The sequence below is a fragment of the Gossypium hirsutum genome, chromosome D06 (assembly GCF_007990345.1).
Source record: "Gossypium hirsutum isolate 1008001.06 chromosome D06, Gossypium_hirsutum_v2.1, whole genome shotgun sequence".
Taxonomy (NCBI): domain Eukaryota; kingdom Viridiplantae; phylum Streptophyta; class Magnoliopsida; order Malvales; family Malvaceae; genus Gossypium; species Gossypium hirsutum.
Window position 1 is genome coordinate 52827176 of NC_053442.1, and position 19833 is coordinate 52847008.

The 19833-nt window shown below is 35.8% G+C and overlaps 1 long non-coding RNA gene across 4 annotated transcripts; it reads right to left on the reverse strand.

The window, feature by feature from the left end:
* Positions 1-10453: 10453 nt before the first annotated feature.
* On the reverse strand, positions 10454-18083 carry LOC107901865 (uncharacterized). Of its 4 annotated transcripts, none has more exons than XR_001685474.2 (2): positions 16179-18083; positions 10454-10751 (listed from the first exon to the last, which is right to left on the reverse strand). It is a non-coding gene; the product is annotated as an uncharacterized lncRNA (long non-coding RNA). The 4 variants fall into 4 exon arrangements; XR_005914605.1 differs by having other exon boundaries at positions 16159-18083; XR_001685473.2 differs by lacking the exon at positions 10454-10751 and adding an exon at positions 15572-15836.
* Between the last annotated feature and the right edge of the window lie 1750 nt (positions 18084-19833).

Consider the following 19833-nt stretch of genomic DNA (forward strand, 5'->3'; position numbering starts at 1 on the left):
TTTCAAATTTGTTTTATTTTTTTCTTTCTTTCTTTCTTTTTCGCCTTGCAACGCCAACACCTTCTTTTGTTATTGTGCCAATTGCAAAATCTTTCTTTTGTTGCGTAAGAACACTGTTGAGGCTTGTTATGTTGCTTCTTTCTGTTCCTCGTGGTGGCTTGGTTGTGGTGGTAAGGTTTGTTGGAGATTAGTTCTTTATAAGGTTGGGGTTTTTTTATTTTAAGCAAAATAATTCGTAGATTAACGATTTTAGGATTGATATAGTGTAGTGGCTAGTTGTTGTGGATAGGAAAAGCAAGTTTGTGGTAACTGCTTGTTTATTAATAGATGGACTGTTTCTTTGAGAAAAGAGTGAATTTAAGTGGTAATGTTTGTGCTAAATCGAAGTTGTAATCGTTGGTTTTGGTGTCATTTGTAGAATTTTAAGTGTATGACTTCATGGTGTGTGAAAACAATCTTAAATCTTGATAGAAACTTGTTAAGACATGAAACATGGGTTGTTTTTATAAATTGCCTAGTGCCACTTGGTCGTGTGTTAGGCGGTGTGGTACATTGTGTGCGTCACACGACCGTGTAATTTTATTTTTGTAAATCAAATCCTATTATTTTTCTCTTTCAGCAATAGTCAAACCAACCTCTCTTTGGTTGCACATTTCTTTCCTTTCTTTCAATTTTGTTTTAAATTTTTTCTTTCTTTTCTTCTTTCTTTCCTTCTTTTTCACCTAGCCAACCTGACTCCTTCTTTTGTTAATGTGCCAATTGCAAAATCTTTATTTTTTTGCTTAAGAACACTGTTGAGGCTTGTTATGATTCTGCTGTTCGCTTGTTTCTTTCTTTTCCTCGGGGTGGCTTGGTTGTGTTGGTAAGTTGTGTGGAAGATTAGTTCTTTATAAGGTTGGGGTTTTGTTGTTGTAAGCAATAAAATCCGTAGATTAATGATTTTATGATATATATAGTGTTGTTGTTGGTTATTTTGGATATGAGAAGAGTGCGTGGTGATAGACAACCCTCCAAAAAATTTAGGTTTTTGAGTAGTTGCTGCAAGTTTGTGGTAACTAATTGTTTATGAATGTAAGGACTATTTATTTGGGAAAAGATCGAATGTAAGTGGTAATGTTTGTGTTAAATCAGAGTTGTAATCGTTGGTTTGTATGTCATTTATAAGATTTTAAGTGTACGATTACGTGGTGGATTAATCTCGCTATCAGGTGTGTAAAAACAATCCAAAAACTCGGTAGAAACTCGTTAAATCATGAAACATGAGCTGTTTTTCAAAAACTGCCTAGCCCCGCACAACCCTGTGTCAGGCTGTGTGGTAGAATGTGGGCGCTGCACGACCGTGTAATTTTATTTTTTAAATCAAATCCCTATTATTTTTCTCTTTTTGCAACTGTTAAACCAACTTCTCTTTGGTTGCAAGTTTCTTTCCCTTCTTTCGATTTTGTTTTACAATTTTTTTCCTTCTTTTTCACCTTTCCTACACCGACTCCTTTTGTTATTGTTCCAATTGCAAAATCTTTCTTTTGTTGCGTAAGAACACTGTTGGGGCTTGTTATAATTCTGTTGTTCGCTTATTTCTTTCTTTTCCTTGTGGTGGCCTGGTTGTGTTGGTAAGTTGTTGGAAGGTTAGTTCTTGATAAGGTTGGGGTTTTGTTGTTTTAACAAAAAAAAAATCCGTAGATTAATAATTTTGTGATAGAGATAGTGTTGTGGCTAGTTGTTGTGGATAGGAGAAGAGCGAGTGGTGATAGACAACTCTCCGACAAATTAAGGCTTTGGAGTAGTTGCTGCAAGTTTGTGGTAACTACTTGTTAATGAATATAGGATTGTTTCTTTGAGAAAAGAGCGAATTTAAGTGGTAATGGTCATGTTAATTCAAAGTTGTATTCATTGGTTTTGGTGCTATTTGTAGGATTTTACATGTACGACTACGCGGTGGATTAATCTCGCTATCAGGTGTGTGAAAACAATCCTAAAACTCGGTAGAAACTCGTTGAATCATGAAATAGGGGATGTTTTTCGAAAATGCCCACTGCCACACGGCCGTGTGTCAGGCCATATTCTAGATTGTTAGTGTCACACGGCCGTGTGTCAGGCCGTATTCTAGATTGTTAGTGTCACACGTCCGTGTAATTTTATTTTTTAAATCAAATCCCTATTATTTTTCTCTTTCGGCAACCGTCAAACCAACTTCTCTTTGGTTGCACGTTTCTTCCCTTCTTTCAATTTTCTTTTACATTTTTTCCTTCTTTTCTTATTTCTTTCCTTCTTTCTCACATTTCCAACGCCGACTCCTTCATTTTTTATTGTGCAAATTACAGAATCTTTCTTTTGTTGCGTAAGAACATTGTTGAGGCTTGTTATGATTTTGTTGTTCGCTTGTTTCTTTCTTTTCCTCATGGTGGCTTGGTTGTGTTGGTAAGTTGTGTGGAAGATTAGTTCTTTATAAGGTTGGGGTTTTGTTGTTTTAAGCAGAAAAATTCGTAGGTTAATGATTTTATGATAGATATAGTGTTGTGGTTGATTGTTGTGGATATGAGAAGAGTGCGTGGTGATAGACAACTCTCCGAGAAATTAAGGTTTTGGAGTAGTTGTTGGATGTTTGTGGTAAGTACTTGTTTATGAATATAGGGACTGTTTTTTTGAGAAAAGAGCGAATTTATGTGGTAACATTCGTGTTAAATAGAAGTTGTAATCGTTTGTTTTGGTGCCGTTTGTAAGATTTTAAGTGTACGATTGCGTGGTGGATTAATGTCACTATCAGGTGTTTGAAAATGATCCTAAAACTCGATAGAAACTCGTTAAATCGTGAAACATGGGGTGTTTTTCGAAACTGCCCAGTGCCACATGACCCTGTGTCAGGTCGTATGGTAGATTGTGTGAGTCACACGGTCGTGTAATTTTATTTTTTTGAAATCAAATCCCTATTATTTTTTCTCTTTCGGCAACCATCAAACCAACTTCTCTTTGGTTGCACATTTCTTTCCCTTCTTTCAATTTCTTCTTTTCTTTTTCGCCTTGCCAAAGTTGACTCCTTCTTTTGTTATTGTGCCAATTGCAAAATCTATCTTCTGTTGAGTAAGAACACTAATGAATCTTGTTATGATTCTGTTGTTCGCTAGTTTCTTTCTTTTCCTCGTAGTGGCTTGGATGTGTTGGTAAGCTGTGTGGAAGATTAGTTCTTTATAAGGTTGGGTTTTTTTTAAGCAAAAAAATCCGTAGATTAATGGTATTATGATAGATATCGTGTTGTGGCTGGTGGTTGTGGATAGGAGAAGAGCGTGTGGTGATAGACAATCCTTCGAAAAATTAAGGTTTTGGAGTAACTGTTGCAAGTTTGTGGTAACTACTTGTTTATGAATATAAGGACTGTTTCTTTGAGAAAAGAGCAAATTTAAGTGGTAATACTCGTGTTAAATCAAAGTTGTATTCGTTGGTTTTGGTGTCATTTGTAGGATTTTAAGTGTAAGAATTCATGGTGGATTAATCTCGCTATTATGTGTGAGCAATCCTAAAACTCGAGAGAAACTCGTTAAATCTTGAAACAGGGGTTGGTTTTTGAAAACACCTTGTGCGTCACAGCAACATGTCTGGCCGTGTGGTAGATTTTGTGCGCCACTTGGCCGTTTAATTTTATTTTTTAAAATCATATCCCTATTATTTTTCTCTTTCAGCAACCGTCAAACCAACTTCTCTTCAGTTGCACATTTCTTTCCCTTTTTTCAATTTAGTTTTATTTTTTTCTTTATTTTCTTCTTTGTTTCCTTCTTTTTCGGCTTGCCAACGTCGACACCTTCTTTTGTTATTGTGCCAATTGCAAAATCTTTCTTTTATTGCGTAAGAACACTGTTGAGGCTTGTTATGATTTTGTTGTTCGTTTGTTACCTTCTGTTCCTCGTGGAGGCTTGGTTGTGGTGGTAAGTTTCGTGGAAGATTAGTTCTTTATAAGGTTGGGATTTTGTTGTTTTAAGTAAAAATATCCGTAGATTAATGCTTTTTGGATTGATATAGTGTAGTGGCTAGTTGTTGTGGATAGGAGAAGAGCGCGTGGTGATAGAGAATCCTCCGGAAAATTAAGGTTTTGGAGTAGTTATTGCAAGTTTGTGGTAACTACTTGTTTATGAATATATGGACTGTTTCATTGAGAAAAGAGCAAATTTCAGTGGTAATGTTTGTGCTAAATCGAAGTTGTACTCGTTGGTTGATGGTTGTCGATTCCACCAATATAATCTTACACCTAATTTGTAAACTTGATCTGTATAGGGAGTAGGGTCGATCCCTCAGAGACTAGGTTCACGTAAAATTGTTGCTCTTTCTCGACCATATTCGTGTCTGGACTGCTGTCGTGACCAAGAAATTAGGAGGGAGGATAAAAATTGAAAACCTAAAATAAACAGAAAAAAATGCGTAAAAAGTAAAAGCTGAAAATAATTAAATAAAAAACAGTTAAATAAATCTGAAGAAAAATCAATTAAACTTAGCTGAGGTTCAGGTACGGATTTTTCCTCGTCATTGAACCGATCCTCAAAATTAGATGAACTTCTCTTTTCCAATAAGCTAGTTATAGCTACCAAGGACGCCTCAGACACCAACTCTTCCTTGTGTAAATTAGTTATGGAATGTCCTATAACTAACCCTTACCGATCGAACAACCAACGAAACGTTCGTGGTTTAGAACTCTGGCAGCTTTGCGTTCTAGAAGAGCTTAGCTCGAACCAATGTCCTCAACCGCATGGGACATTTAAATCTAGTTACTACTTCCCTTGACGAAACCAAACAACAATCCCCACTTGTCACGCCAATGTGTTCGTGGAAAACAGCAATCCAGTTGGGCATATTTGGAGAGGGTTGGAAAAATGAAAAAGAAATGTAAGTGGATGGATGTGGGTGACGCAAGGTTTGGGTGCAGTATTTCCAAAGCTGGAAACTAATAAATGGAAAAATATAAGGAATCAATGTCAGCAAATAAATTTCCAAAAAGGAAAGAAAAGATTGAATTCAAGAGATGAAAGCTTGGTTGAAATCTTGATGAATGAATGAACATAGTAGCCCTATTTATACTAGTGGCCTTGAACAAATTTGTCTAATTAAAGGCCCCTAGCCATAGAAAATTAAGGAAAAAATATTCCCATGATATCAAAAATCCCTACATAATCTCCCACTAAGTCAAAATAAAATTTCAGCTAATTACATCTTGGAAAAATTCCGTTTTGGCCCGCCTTCTTTGCTCATTTCTTCAATCTAGACCAGTTTTTTCCTTTTTCTTCTATTTAGCCCCAAATTGCACCCCTGTATAAAATTCAATATAAACATGGAAAAATCAGTGGTGCATTCTCATAAATTGGCCAATTAAATGACATGAAATATGTATTTTTAGCATTTAATCAAATCCCCCCTACTTAGTTCATGCTAGTCCTCGAGAATTTTATATGTATCTGCAAAAGGAAAAATTTCCTCCATAATAGGACTTGACCCCCATGGTTTGCACAATTAAACAATTTAGTCTTTACATATTATCATCTCAAATAACCTAGCCTAAGAATAAGGACCTACCCCTCATTTTATTATTTTTGTACTTAGGACATTTTTGAATTTTTTGATGCGAGACAAGATGACAATCCAAGCACCATATTCCGGTTACTCGATTCGGATGTCTCTAAGCAGGTTATTTCGCCCTACTCGTGATAGCTTGTTAGCGAAGTGAGTACAAAGAAATTGGACAGCCACATGAACCTTTTTATGCTAGATGTGATGACAACCCAAGCACCATATTTTGTTTACTCGGTCCGATGTACAACCCCAATTTTCACTCTTAACATTCGTATCAGAGGAGTATTATTATTCTCTTTTTTTTGCATTTAAGGCTATTGAAAAGTTTATACATAAAGATCTACATAGTTAAGTAAGTCAAACCATAAGTGGACCATCCCAATTTATCAAGGAAATTATTTACCTTTCACGCGAAACATGCAAAAAAACGATAACGGATAAGTAAATTAGAACCAATTTATGTTTCCCCCTACTTATTTTACATTGTCCCAATGTAATTTAAAGAATAAAAAGTAAGGATAAGTAGGAAAAAGAGAGAAAAAGAAACTCTCCATGTATTTCAACGTCGTGTACGGTGGCCTCGTTGGTGTGTGTGAGCGTCTATTACTAAGGTGCGTAAAGGGTCGAAACCCTTCCTCGATTTGGGTTAATCGAGTTTCGACAGACATGGGGGGCTTCAAGTTTGTTTCGACAGAGATGGCATGGTTTACTGAAAATGAGCCGATAAGGTGACATGCCTATTGGTCCCTTGTAAGTTGTCCTATAAGCCCAAAGTGCGTCATTTAGCCTCAAACTCTAATCCTTTTTGTTAGGTTTAACAGTCTTTTCCAAAATGGACTTGATTTCTCGATTCGACACTTCAGCTTTCCCGTTTGTCTGTGGATGGTAAGCAGTGGCAATTCATTGAGTCACTCCATATTTCTCCATAAGTGCACTTACAAACTTATTGCAAAAATGAGTTCCTCGGTCACTGATTAATGCTCGTGGAGTGCCATACTTGGAGTGACTTTCGCATTTATCCACTTAGAAATGTAATCATGGGTGGATTAAGGCGCCTCTGAGCATCTCTCTTTGGTTTCGTGTTATCCTCGATGGAAATTTTGTGCATACAAGTGGATGGACTTAGCCCTTTTATGTCGAAAATTGTCTAACCAACAGCTTCTTTATAATCTCTCAGAACTCGAAATAGACTTTCCCCCTCGTCTTTGGTTAGTTTGTTTGACACTATCATCTATAAGGTGTCTTTTTCTCCTAAAAAGACGTACTTAAGGTGGTCCGGTAATGCTTGAAGCTCCAAGGTTGGTGGCTACAAAATTGAGGGAAACATTTTAGTTTGGGAAGGTAATAGCTCAAATTGGTTACCTCGGTTCGTCAATGATGGTTGCGTCTCCAAGTGTTTGACAATTTCTCGCAATGGTTCTTCTATAATTACTAATTCCTCGAGATGATTTAAAACATCCATGTCAATGCTTCTGTAAAGGACAATTTCCAACTCATCATAGTCATGATATTTGAAATAAGATTGAGTTAAACAATCCATAATATCGATACTAGAAATATTTAATAATGAGTTAGGATGACCCATAGCTTCGTAGACATCAAATTTCACGATTTTGCCATCAAACTCCATTGTCAGTGTTCCGCTCCGAACGTCAATTTTTGCGCTTGCGGTACTTAGGAAAGGCCTTCCAAGCAAAATGTCAGACGAATTAGTTGAATATCGTCCTCTATATTAATAATGTAGAAATCTACAGAGAAAACTAATTCGTTAACTTTAACAAGGACGTCTTCAAGCAACCCTTCGGGATAGACGACTGACCTATCTGCCAACTGGATTATTACTCTTGTCTCTTTTAAAGGACCCGCATTAATCAACTTATAAATAGAATAAGGCATAACATTAATGAAAGCCCCTAAATCACACATGGCTTTCTTAATGCCTACATTACCTATCTCACAGGAAATAGCAAACATACCTTGGTCCTTGTATTTGGGCAGAACTTTCTTTTGCAATACTGCGGAGACATTTTCTCCTACATTTACTCTTTCATTGCCTATTAACCTCCTCTTACTAGTACACAATTCCTTGAGGAATTTTTCATAACGAGGGATTTTTTTGATAGCGTCGAGCAAAGGGATATTTACCTCCACCTTCCAGAATGTTTCGAGTATTTCTTTTTCCTCCTTTTCTTTCTTATCCTTTGCGAGCCTCCTTGGAAAAGGAGGTGGCATCACGAATGGTTTCTGAATTTCTAATTTCGGTCTGGCTTTTGGATCAGAGATCTAATTTTCCCTTTCCTTATCTTGCCCATGAATTTTTTCTGGAACTATTTCCAGAACTTTTCCACTACGAAGAGTAATTGCACTTGCATTCTGTCGAGGATTCAGCTCTGTTTGGGAGGGTAATTTACCTTGAGATTCCAAACGATTAACCGCCATCGAGAGTTTACTAACTTGATTAGTTAACTCTTGTACTGATGCATCTGTCCTCTGTTGATATTTTGTAGCATCGACGGTAAGTCTTTCCACAATAGCTTCTAGAGATGTGCTCGGCTTGGGTTGTTGTTGTGGTGGTTGCAAAATTCTTGGTTGGTATGATAGATTATATCGGAGATTAGTTCCGTAATTCAAGTTGGCATGATCCTTCCACCCAGGATTGTAGGTGTTGGAAAAAGGATCATAGCGTCTTTGTAGAGGTCTTAAAAACCTCCGACAGAATCAACATGTGCCGTTGAATTTTCGTTAAGGATTGGGCACAAATCCGTCGGATGTTCAGACGTAGTACAAATTCCACACAGTTGGGTGAGATTCTTCTTTTCTGTAAGCATAGATTGAACAATATTAATAAGCTTATCCAATTTATCTTCTAAGGATGAAACGTTTACCCCATTAACCCGTCTTGTGGGTTCTGAATTCGGTCGATACTGTTGAGAATTTACCATCATAGTGGATATCAATTCTCTTCCCCTTTGAGGAGTCATATTTACAAGCGCCCCTCCACTAGCAGCGTCAATCATCTTCATTTTCATAGGGAGCAAACCCTCGTAGAAATATTGAAGAACTGATTGTTCGGTCAAATCGTGTTGAGGACAACTTGCACACAGTTTTTTGTACCACTTCCAATAGTCATAGAGCGATTCACTCTCCATTTGGCGAATTCCCACTATGTCTTTCCTAAGTTTAGCTGCTCGCGATGCTGGGAAAAATCTATCGAGAAATACACGAGATAAGTCTCCCACGTTGTTATAGAATCGGGGCGTAAGTAAAATAACCATTCTCTTGCTGTATCAACTAAAGAAAAAGGAAAGGCCCAAAGTTTAGTTTCATCTTCGGTTACTCCGTGAGGTTTCATGCTTAAGTAGACCATGTGGAATTCTCTCAAGTGAGTGTGTGGATTTTCGTTCTTCAAGCCTCGAAAAGTGGGCAAAAGGTGAATCAGGCTTGACTTCAACTCGAACGGGGTTTTTCTGGTTGGATAGTTGATGCATAACTATGTTTGCTCGTTTAGAGCAACGGCTAGTTGACGAATGGTTTGGTTTGCCATCCTTTTTGGTTCACCGAGGTTGTCTTTTGCTCCTTTCATTTCAGGAAGTGGTTCGGTCTCAGGTTCAACCACTTCGACTTGTTTCCCACATCGAATTGCCTCTGCACGAATTGATTGGCTCAACTTTTCCACGTTAGATTCTAGGATCCCTTGTCCTAGCTCAACTTTACTTTACTTGCACGTTTAAGAGCTTCTGTCTCTTTTCGTTGTGCTCGTGCTGATTTATTGATCTCTGGGTTGTATTCAAGATCTCCGAATGAAGATCTGGTCATGAAGACAATTTAAACAATTGTGAGTATTGCCAGTCCCCGGCAGCAGCGCCAAAACTGATGGTTGTCAATTCCACCAATATAATCCTACACCTAATTTGCAAACTTGAGCAGTATAGGGAGTAGGGTCGATCCTTCAAAGACTGGGTTCACGTAAAATTGTTGCTCTTTCTCGACCAGATTCGTGTCGGGGCAGTTGTCGTGCCCAAGAAATTTGGTGGGAGGATAAAAATTGAAAACCTGAAATAAATAGAAAAAAATGCGTAAAAAGTAAAAGTTGAAAATAATTAAATAAAAAACAGTTAAATAAATCTGAAGGAAGATCAATTACACTTAGCTCAGCTTCAGGTACGGGTTTTTCCACATCTTTGAATCGATCCTCGAAATTAGATGAGCTCTTCTTTTCCAATAAGCTAGTTATAGCTACCAAGGACGCCTCGGACACCAACTCTTCCTTGTGTAAATTAGTTATGGAAAGTCCTATAACTAACCTTTACCGATTGAACAACCAACGAAACATTTATGGTTTAGAACTCCGGCAGCTTTGTGTTCTAGAATAGCCTAGCTCGAACCAATGTCCTCAACCACATAGGACATTTAAATCCTGGTACTACTTCCCTCGAAAGAACCAAACAACAATCCCCACTTGGCACACCAATGTGGTCACGGAAAACTGATTAGACAATTGATCCTTTCGGAATTTCAACTGTACGTCTAACCACACAAACTCAAACGACGTCTTTTTTGACCTAGTGTTGATTTTACTTTATGAGTTGATGAAGTCATACTCTTAATCCGGAGAAGTAATAAATACTGAAAATTAGGAATTGAATTGCTCGGGTTCGTAACTAACGGATCTTGACGAAGCTAACACCGACCTGAAGCTGAAATGAGTTTAGTTAACTAAGGTTTGGGGCATATTAGAGTTGGGCATATTTGGAGAGAGTTGGAAAATTGAAAAAGAAATGTAAGTGGATGGATGTGAGTGACGCAAGGTTTGGGTGCAGTATTTCCAAAGCTGGAAACTAATAAATGGAAAAATATAAGGAATCAATGTCAGCAAATAAATTTGCAAAAAGGAAAGAAAAGATTGAATTCAAGAGATGAAAGCTTGGTTGAAAACTTGATAAATGAATGAACATAGTAGCCCCTATTTATACTAGTGGCCTTGAACAAATTTGTCTAATTAAAGGTCACTAGCCATAGAAAATTAAGGAAAAAATATTCCCATGATATCAAAAATCCCTACATAATCTCCCACTAAGTCAAAATAAAATTTCAGCTAATTACATCTTGGAAAAATTTTGTTTTGGCCCGCCTTCTTTGCTCCTTTCTTCAATCTAGCCCAATTGTTTCCTTTTTCTTCTATTTAGCCCCAAATTGCACCCCTGTATAAAATTCAATATAAATATGGAAAAATCAGTGGTGCATTCTCATAAATTGACCAATTAAATGACATGAAATATGTATTTTTAGCATTTAATCATTGGTTTTGGTGTCATTTGTAGGATTTTAAGTGTATAACTTCGTGGTGGATTAATCTCGCTATCAGGTGTGTGAAAATAATCTTAAAACTTGATAGAAACTTGTTAAATCGTGAAATAGGGGCTATTTTTCGAAACTGCCTCGTGCCACACGGCCCTGGGTCAGGCCGTGTGGTAGATTGTGTGCGTCACACGACCGTGTACTTTTATTTTTTTAAATCAAATCCTTATTATTTTTCTCTTTCGATAACTGTCAAACAAACTTCTCTTTGCTGGCACGTTTCTTTCCTTTCTTTCAATTTTGTTTTAAATTTTTTTCTTTCTTTCCTTCTTTTTCACCTTGCCAACGCCGAATCCTTTTGTTATTGTGCCAATTGTAAAATCTTTCTTTTGTTGCGTAAGAACACTGTTGAGGCTTGTTATGATTCTATTGTTCGCTTAATTCTTTCTTTTCCTCGTGGTGGCTTGGTTGTGTTGGTAAGTTGTGTGGAAGATTAGTTTTTTTATAAAGTTTGGGTTTTGTTGTTTTAAGTAGAAAAATCCATAGATTAATGATTTTATGATAGATATACTGTTCTAGCTAGTTGTTGTGGATATGAGAAGAGCGCGTGGTGATAGACAACCTTCCGACAAATTAAGGTTTTGGAGTAGTTGCTGCAAGTTTGTGGTAACTAATAGTTGATGAATATAGGGACTATTTATTTGGGAAAAGTGAGAATGTAAGTGGTAATGTTCGTGTTTAATCAGAGTTGTAATCGTTAGTTTTGGTGCCGTTTGTAGGATTTTAAGTGTACGACTACGTGGTGGATTAATCTCGCTATCAGGTGTGTGAAAACAATCCTAAAACTCTGTAGAAACTCATTAAATTGTGAAACATGGTCTTTTTTTCAAAACTGCCTAGTGCCACACGGTCGAGTGTCAGGCCGTGTTGTAGATTGTGTGCGCCACACGACCGTCTAATTTTATTTTTTAAAATCAAATACCTATTATTTTTCTCTTTCAGCAACCGTTAAACCAACTTCTCTTTGGTTGCACATTTCTTTCCCTTCTTTCAATTTTGTTTTACATTTTTTTCTTTCTTTCCTTCTTTAAACCTTGCCAACACCGACTCCTTCTTTTGTTATTGTGCCAATTGCAAAATCTTTCTTTTGTTGTGTAAGAACACTGTTGAGGCTTGCTATGATTCTGTTGTTCACTTGTTTCTTTCTTTTCCTCGTGGTGGCTTGGTTGTGTTGGTAAGTTGTTGGAAGATTAGTTCTTTATAAGGTTGGAGTTTTGTTGTTTTAAGCAAAAAAAAAATACGTAGATTAATGATTTTATGATAGATATAGTGTTGTGCCTGGTTGTTGTGGATAAGAGAAGAGCGCGTGGTGATAGACAACTCTCCGACAATTTAAGGTTTTGGAGTAGTTGCTGCAAGTTTGTGGTAACTACTTGTTTATGAATATAAGGACTGTTTCTTTGAGAAAAGAGCGAATTTAAATGGTAATGTTCGTGTTAAATCGAAGTTTTAATCGTTAGTTTTGGTGTTGTTTGTAGGATTTTACGTGTACAACGACGTGGTGGATTAATGTTGCTATCAGGTGTGTGAAAACGATCCTAAAACTCGATAGAAACTTGTTAAATCGTGAAATAGGGGCTATTTTTTGAAACTGCCCAGTGCCACACGGCCGTGTGTCAGGCCGTATGGTAGATTGTGTGTGTGACACGTCCGTGTAATTTTATTTTTTTAAATCAAATCCCTATTATTTTTCTCTTTCGGCAACCATCAAACCAACTTCTCTTTGGTTGCACGTTTCTTTCCCTTCTTCCAATTTTGTTTTACATTTTTTTCTTTCTTTTCTTCTTTCTTTCCTTCTTATACACCTTGCCAACGCTGACTTCTTCTTTTGTTATTGTGCCAATTGTAAAATCTTTCTTTTGTTGCGTAAGAACACTGTTGAGGCTTCTTATTATTCAATTGTTCGCTTGTTTCTTTCTTTTCCTCGTGGTGGCTTTATTGTGTTGGTAAGTTGTGTGAAAGATAAGTTATTAATAAAGTTGGGGTTTTGTTGTTTTAACAAAAAAAAAATCCGTAGATTAATGATTTTATGATTTATATAGTGTTGTGGCTGGTTGTTGTGGATAGGAGAAGAGTGCGTGGTGGTAGACAACCTTCCGACAAATTAAGGTTTTGGAGTAGTTGCTGCAAGTTTGTGGTAACTACTTGTTTATGAATATAGTGATTGTTTCTTTGAGAAAAGAGTAAATTTAAGTGGTAATGTTCGTGTTAAATCGAAGTTGTAATCATTGGTTTTGGTGCCGTTTGTAGGATTTTAAGTGTATGACTACGTGGTGGATTAATGTCGCTATCAGGTGTGTGAAAATGATTCTAAAACCCTATAGAAACTAGTTAAATCGTGAAACAGGGGCTATTTTTCGAAACTACCCAGTGCCGTACAGCGGTATGGTAGGCCGTGTGCCAGACCGTGTGGGGCACACGGCCGTGTGAAACTCCGCAGACCATTTGGACAGACCGTGTGGACCACACGGGCTAGGATTTTGGGTCGTATAGGCCTTTTTGCCAAAATTTAAGGCCCGATTAAAGGCTGTTTGAGGGAATAAAAAATTCGGTCCGTAGGCATCATATAGGGTCGAAAAAGCATAACGTTAATACATATGGATAAGCTTAAAAGGTATGCTAAGTTGGATAATTTACAAATAAATTGTGTGTTATGTTATGATCTATATGAAATGTGTGTCTAGGTTTGCCATGTTTTATCTAATATATGTGTGTATGTTTTATGATCATGTTATATGGTATGCATATGTTTGGGGATGGGTTATGATGTGATGGAGGAAGTGATATATGACAGTTTATACTGCAATTATGGCAGCTAGACTGTAAATTTATGTATGGCAGCTCAGCTGCAATTATATGAGTGTGGCACATCGCCTCCAAATATTGGTGTGATTGGATGGATGAACTTTTGTAGTCCTATATGGTGTGATTGGTTGGACGGAGATGGTGTGTAATGGATGGGGGTAGGACATGATCTATATGATTCGATATGCCATGTTATGATTCAATATGATATGATCCATAAAAATATGATAATATGTGCTCTGTATTAAGATTTGATATGATCATAAATAATATGATATATTTCATGAGACTATATGAAATAAGTGTTTGCTTGTACTAAGATTATGGGCCAAATCACACACTGGGCTTAAATCTCACGATTTGTATGTTTTGTTTTAGGTAATCCTCCGACCTAGGAATGGACGGCGACTCTGGAGCTCAAGTTTCATGATTTTAATTTATGCGCTATGGACTTTTTAGTTGCTTATTATGGAAATTTTTGAACTGTTTTAGGGTTTTTTTTATTTTGTTTTGGACATTTTTATTTTTGCTTAGTTCATTAAGACTATTTTGAATATTTTCTACACAAAAGCTTTAAACATTTAAGAGTGTTTGACTCATGACAATTTAAAATGAACTGTGGTTTTATATACAAAAAAAGCTATAAGGTTTTCGTGCAAGACTAATCGAAATTCTCCCAAAATGTTTAAGCACGTAAATGTTTTCAAGTAAATTGGTTTTGATTTTAGTAACACAATTAAGCTGTGATTTCAGAAAATTGATGTGTTTTTCAAAAGAGTCATACAATTAAATTTTCTGTTCTTTGAAGTTGGTTTCCATCAAAGTTAAACATTTGTTTCTCTTGCTTGTACGATGTAGCCTCCATGATTTGACCGTAACGTCTAGGTCGGGTATGGGGTATTACACTTAAAGGGTTTGGTCTTGAGACATAGACCTCAATGTCTCGAGACATGTTCAGATCGAAGCAAAATTACCAAAATAGGGGGGCTTATCTCAAGATATGAAGTTCCCTATCTCGAGGCAAATGTTGAATTTTGACAATTAGAGTTTAGATTCGAATCTTAACTCCATTGGTGACCCTGTACATTCCTTAATTGTATTAAAAGAGACGAATCATCATTAATTAAATCCATTTATTTGAAGAAGTAAAATGATTTATTTTACCCCTTTGATTTAACATCATGTTTTATTAGAACATTGTTTAAATATGTCATTTTAGTAAATAATTTTTAAAGTGTAATATTTTGGTCATTAATTTTTATTTATATATTATTTATGTAAAAAAAGCCCTGATTTATATGGTTAAAGAATATTATTCAACCGTTTTTCTTTGTAGTTATTGGAATCGAAAAACACTTTAAAAGAGGGTGCCTAATTACTATTTATACAATATTGAAAGTCAAAGGTTAGGTTAGAGTAATACTGTTTAAACTCGCATTCTAACAATAACTTTAAATACGGTTGCATACAAATTGGGGTGCCTAGTTATTCGCAGCAGTATTAAATCACCTAATCATGTTCCTAAAGCAATTCAAACATGGAGATCGTCTAATCATCGACAATTTCTTACACTCATGTGACTAAATAGAAATTATATAAAGTGGAAGACAAACGCACTCAATTCATTCACATGCTATCTATTTTTTATTTTTATAAGATATTCATCTTTATATGCCATTATTTCAGAGATAGGGTTATATACTCCAAGTTCAGTATGCATTACCATATATATATATATGCATAGATAAATAGATAATAGTTATTACTATCTAGAATGAAGTGTATTTAAATTGGTGGGGCATGAAACATGAAGCTGGTCCCCTAACATATTGGATAGAGGCAAAGAGGCTACCAGATGAAACTTAATTTTTGTCTCTTGAATTCATGTTCAACTTTCCAAGCAGTCTGAAAACTGTGTGGTAATTATATAACAAAGAAGCTGCAACTGTTAATGGTGCTGATACATCACTATCACAATGTTAATTACAACACAGTGAGTTGCCTTATTAGCATTCTTGTCTTGTCTTGTGTAATGGGATTTTGTCTTACTTGTTGATTCTAGTTGTACAACCAGGGAAGTCAAGACAAACTTGCACAAACAGGCATGCAAGCAACTCAAGAAACTGAGAGAAAGAGAGAGAATCAACATTATCTTTACTTCCTTGATTAAAAAATTTCAGCCATTAATAAGAGGTTTAAACAGGCACATAGATAAAGTTGAAGATTTATCATATTAATTTTACCTCTGACAGGCAGATTTGTGCATGTGGCTTCATGTGCAAGTAATATATACAAAATTGTATTAACAGTATGTGCAGGCAATCAAGAAATAGAGACTTAGGTTAAGAAAACCACATAACATTTAGACACTGCAATTTCTCACCAAATCATTCAGGGAAAAAACTCATCAAATAATTGAAAATTAAAATTTAGTAGATGAGTTACCAGGAAAATGAAGGTCTTACTTGTGGGTTGAGAGAGAGAAAGAGAGAAATCTGTAGTATCTTTAAGTAGCTGGAAAGTTATTTTTGTTGGGGAGTGAGTGATTGAAGCTGCAAGATGACCTGATGCTGAACCATATCTATGGAGCTAAGTCCAAGCAGGGTTCTTTACTTAAGACATCTAAATTAATTCCCTTAACAAATTAATGACAATACCCCTATCCTCAAAATGCTTTCAGCACATAAATAACTCCTCTTCCACCAGAGAATTTTGATCCAAACTGGTCCTATACAATCTACTTAACTGCGGGTATCTCTCACCTCCGCTACACACTACATCTATATCAAGACTGGTTAAAGAATATTACATAAAGAAGGAAAAGAAAAGAGTGATGTCTAGATTCATTACCAGATCATGCTGGCAGCTTCAACCTCTCAAACCAACATGCCTGAAAAACAACAAGGGGTTTCGCCTTTGCTAGGAAGGAAACTAGGGAAGACAGAAAGAAGCTATAGATTTGGCAAAGGAAGGTACACGAGGCATGCATGTTTTGAGGTACCAAATCACTCGTGACTCGCCTCTACGATCTATATATATAAAATTTAATGCAACTTTCTCCTTCTTCTTGTGCTGTTTCACAGAGAGGATTATCTAATGGAGGTTTTTGGTCCGTCCTTACAGCTATTGACACCGACTTCTTGCCCCTTAATAATATGACTAGCACGTATAAATTAATTAGAGGAATAGGGACTAGTGGGACCTTAAAACAAGTTAGAATAACAGTTAAAACTCATATTAGAATAGGTTAATCTTTCTACTACTCAATAATCTGAATAAAAAGAACGGGTCAACCCACTTAAGTCTCTTTGAGAGTACAAAAACTACTGATGATTATTCATCCTCACCCTAATTAACTCATGGTTTATGTGTTTTGGTAAAGTTATATAATTCAATTACCTAATTTTCATTAAATCAATCAAAAGTTTTGATGACAGAACACACCGCGGTCTAAATCATGACATTAACTGACGTGGAATCCTATATATAAAGGGGTAAAGGCTAAAGAGGGAATTTTGTTTTTTCTTTTTTGCAAGTGATTAGGCTAATAATTCTTGTTAAAGTAGTGATTGAGGCAAGAACAGTTAGAGCATTTATTTAATTTTCCGGGTAGAAACTAGGACATTGATGGTTCAAAACAAGCATGCATGCTTGGCTTGTCGACAAGTAAAGTGTCCTTTACCTAAGCAAACAAGCAGTTTTTGTCACTAAAATTGAAAGGGTAAATCTTTTAATTTCTTGTGTTTAGTTATTTGTACGAGAACAGTAAGCCGCCTGGCATGTGCTTGGCTTTCAATGAATTATATTAATTATATATATATGAAGGTTATGTAATGGCCAGGTTGGCGGAATCAGTCGAGGGAAGAGGGGCATCCTTTTGTCTTTAGCTTTGGGTGGTTTCTATGGTTGACAAACAATGATATATAGACAAAGCCCTAACGGAAGGGAAGGACCACACACCTTTTTAACACACTTTTGATTATGGATAGGGTCACATGGTTTTGCTTTGTATATTAGCTAGATGTGTTGAATCTAATTTATTTGATTAAGGAAGGTGTTGTGGTGGTTGTAAATAAAACCATTATTATATCACACTTAATTTAATAACCTCTTTTTCTTTTTACAAATTTATAAGCAAGTTTTTTCATTACTTTTGGTCCCACTTGTGTGGATAATATATCTTGTTGTTGCTTTCAAGATAGGGTTTTCCAGATGCCTTATGTTTGTTCCACACGAGTTTATCACAGTTTTTTTTTTGTTCAAAAGATGATGCATCACCCATTTGCATATCATTCCTGTTTACATATGTTGTTCCAATAGGGTCGGAAGTGTGTAAATTATTGTACTAAAAAATCACACAAAGTTCAATTCCCAGGGAAGAGAGGTGGATCACAAGGATCTCTTAAATACCAAGTCTTTCCTTAGTCAGAATATTCCTTCTAACGTAATTTAATAGCACAATTAAATACTACTATTATACCCTCAAATATTGAAAGAAAAATAGGACAAAAAGAACACAAGAGTTTTAACGAGGTTCGGTAAATTATACCTACGTCCTCGGGCACTAACACCAGATGATAACTTTACTATCTCCAAAATATTACAAACAAATAGAATTCCTTAAGAATTCTCAAATGGGAGAAGAGAGAAAACTAAGAGAGAAAGATTGGTTGGGATCGTTGAAATGAGAAATGGTTAGGCCTATTTATAGTTGAGGTTCAGGGACTAACTTGCAAATGGCCTAAAAAATTAGGGACCAAAATTGCAATTATCCCATTCAACTTTAAACAACTTGCCTATCACTTTTTTTCTTTCGGTGCCACTTGCACCTCCCATTTTTGACTTTTCAACAACATATGCATAAGCCATTGTTATTAATTACCATATATTCAAATTTCTACCTGTAAAGCTTCCAAATACAAAGAATTGGGCATATAATGAAGGTTAGGTAGTAGCTTCCATGGGAAATAAGGGAGGTGAGAAGCATTACAACCAGAAGTTGATGGCTTTGTCTGCCTCTGCCCCTTCAACCTTTCTGTATTACAAATTTCTTCATTGGGAAAAGGATTTGTAGGTTGTCCTATATGCCTCACAGCACGTGTCACTATCTCTCTCTGCCCTTCACTACCACCTATCGAATCTTTTCCTGTATTATAAAGTACGAGCAGTTAAACACACATAGATATGCATACAATGGCCTAAATCTTGGAAGCACTTTATATAGAGTTTCATACAATAATCAAATAGATTTGCACATTTCCATGTTCTCTTCTAGGGTTTTGTGAGCACAACACCTCAAAATCTGAGGTTTTTGTTGTATTCTATGGCATCGGGATTAAAGTTTGATAGTTTATCTATGTTTAGGCTTAATGATCTCCTGCATCTGTCACAAGTGCTTTTAGGTTGCTTTTAGTTTGCCTAATTAAAAGATATATAAATTATTAGCACATAAAAATGTTATTTCTTGAATTTGGGTTTATAATTTATTTTTAGCGACTAAATTTGTCATAAATATTTTTGGTAAAAGTATTACGGAGGTTTTTATATTAAAAATTAAATTGTATTTTGCCTCTTTACAAAAAAAAATGAGTAAATTAATTCATATATATTAGATTAAAGAACAAACTAGACATTTTTGTTAAAAATTTTATCTACTTCTGTTATTAAAAATTAGCGTAGCTGACAGAATAATTAGACAATTACACATGTATCTCATGCTGACGTATATGTACCAATTTTTATCAGTAGAAATGGATAAAATTTTTAACAAAATAATTAATTTACCCAGAAAAAATAAATTAATAAATATTATGATAAATATATCCCAAGTTTTTGAGGGAAAAGGATTTCAAATTAAATAGCTATGGATTGGACCACTCTTCTCGTAATAAGAAATGCAAGATTTCAAAAGAAAAGAATAATAACTTATAACTGGGTCGGTCTAACAATGCTATTTTGGATATAATCATCTATCTTTACTTTTATAAAAATAGATTTCTATCAAGCTTCTAATTACTTTGAGTAATCACACCTCTCAATCTTCAACTTGGAATTGCACCTTCTACTTCGACATTGATGCATACGACTGACTGCTAGGAGTGATCCAAATAACACTCATAG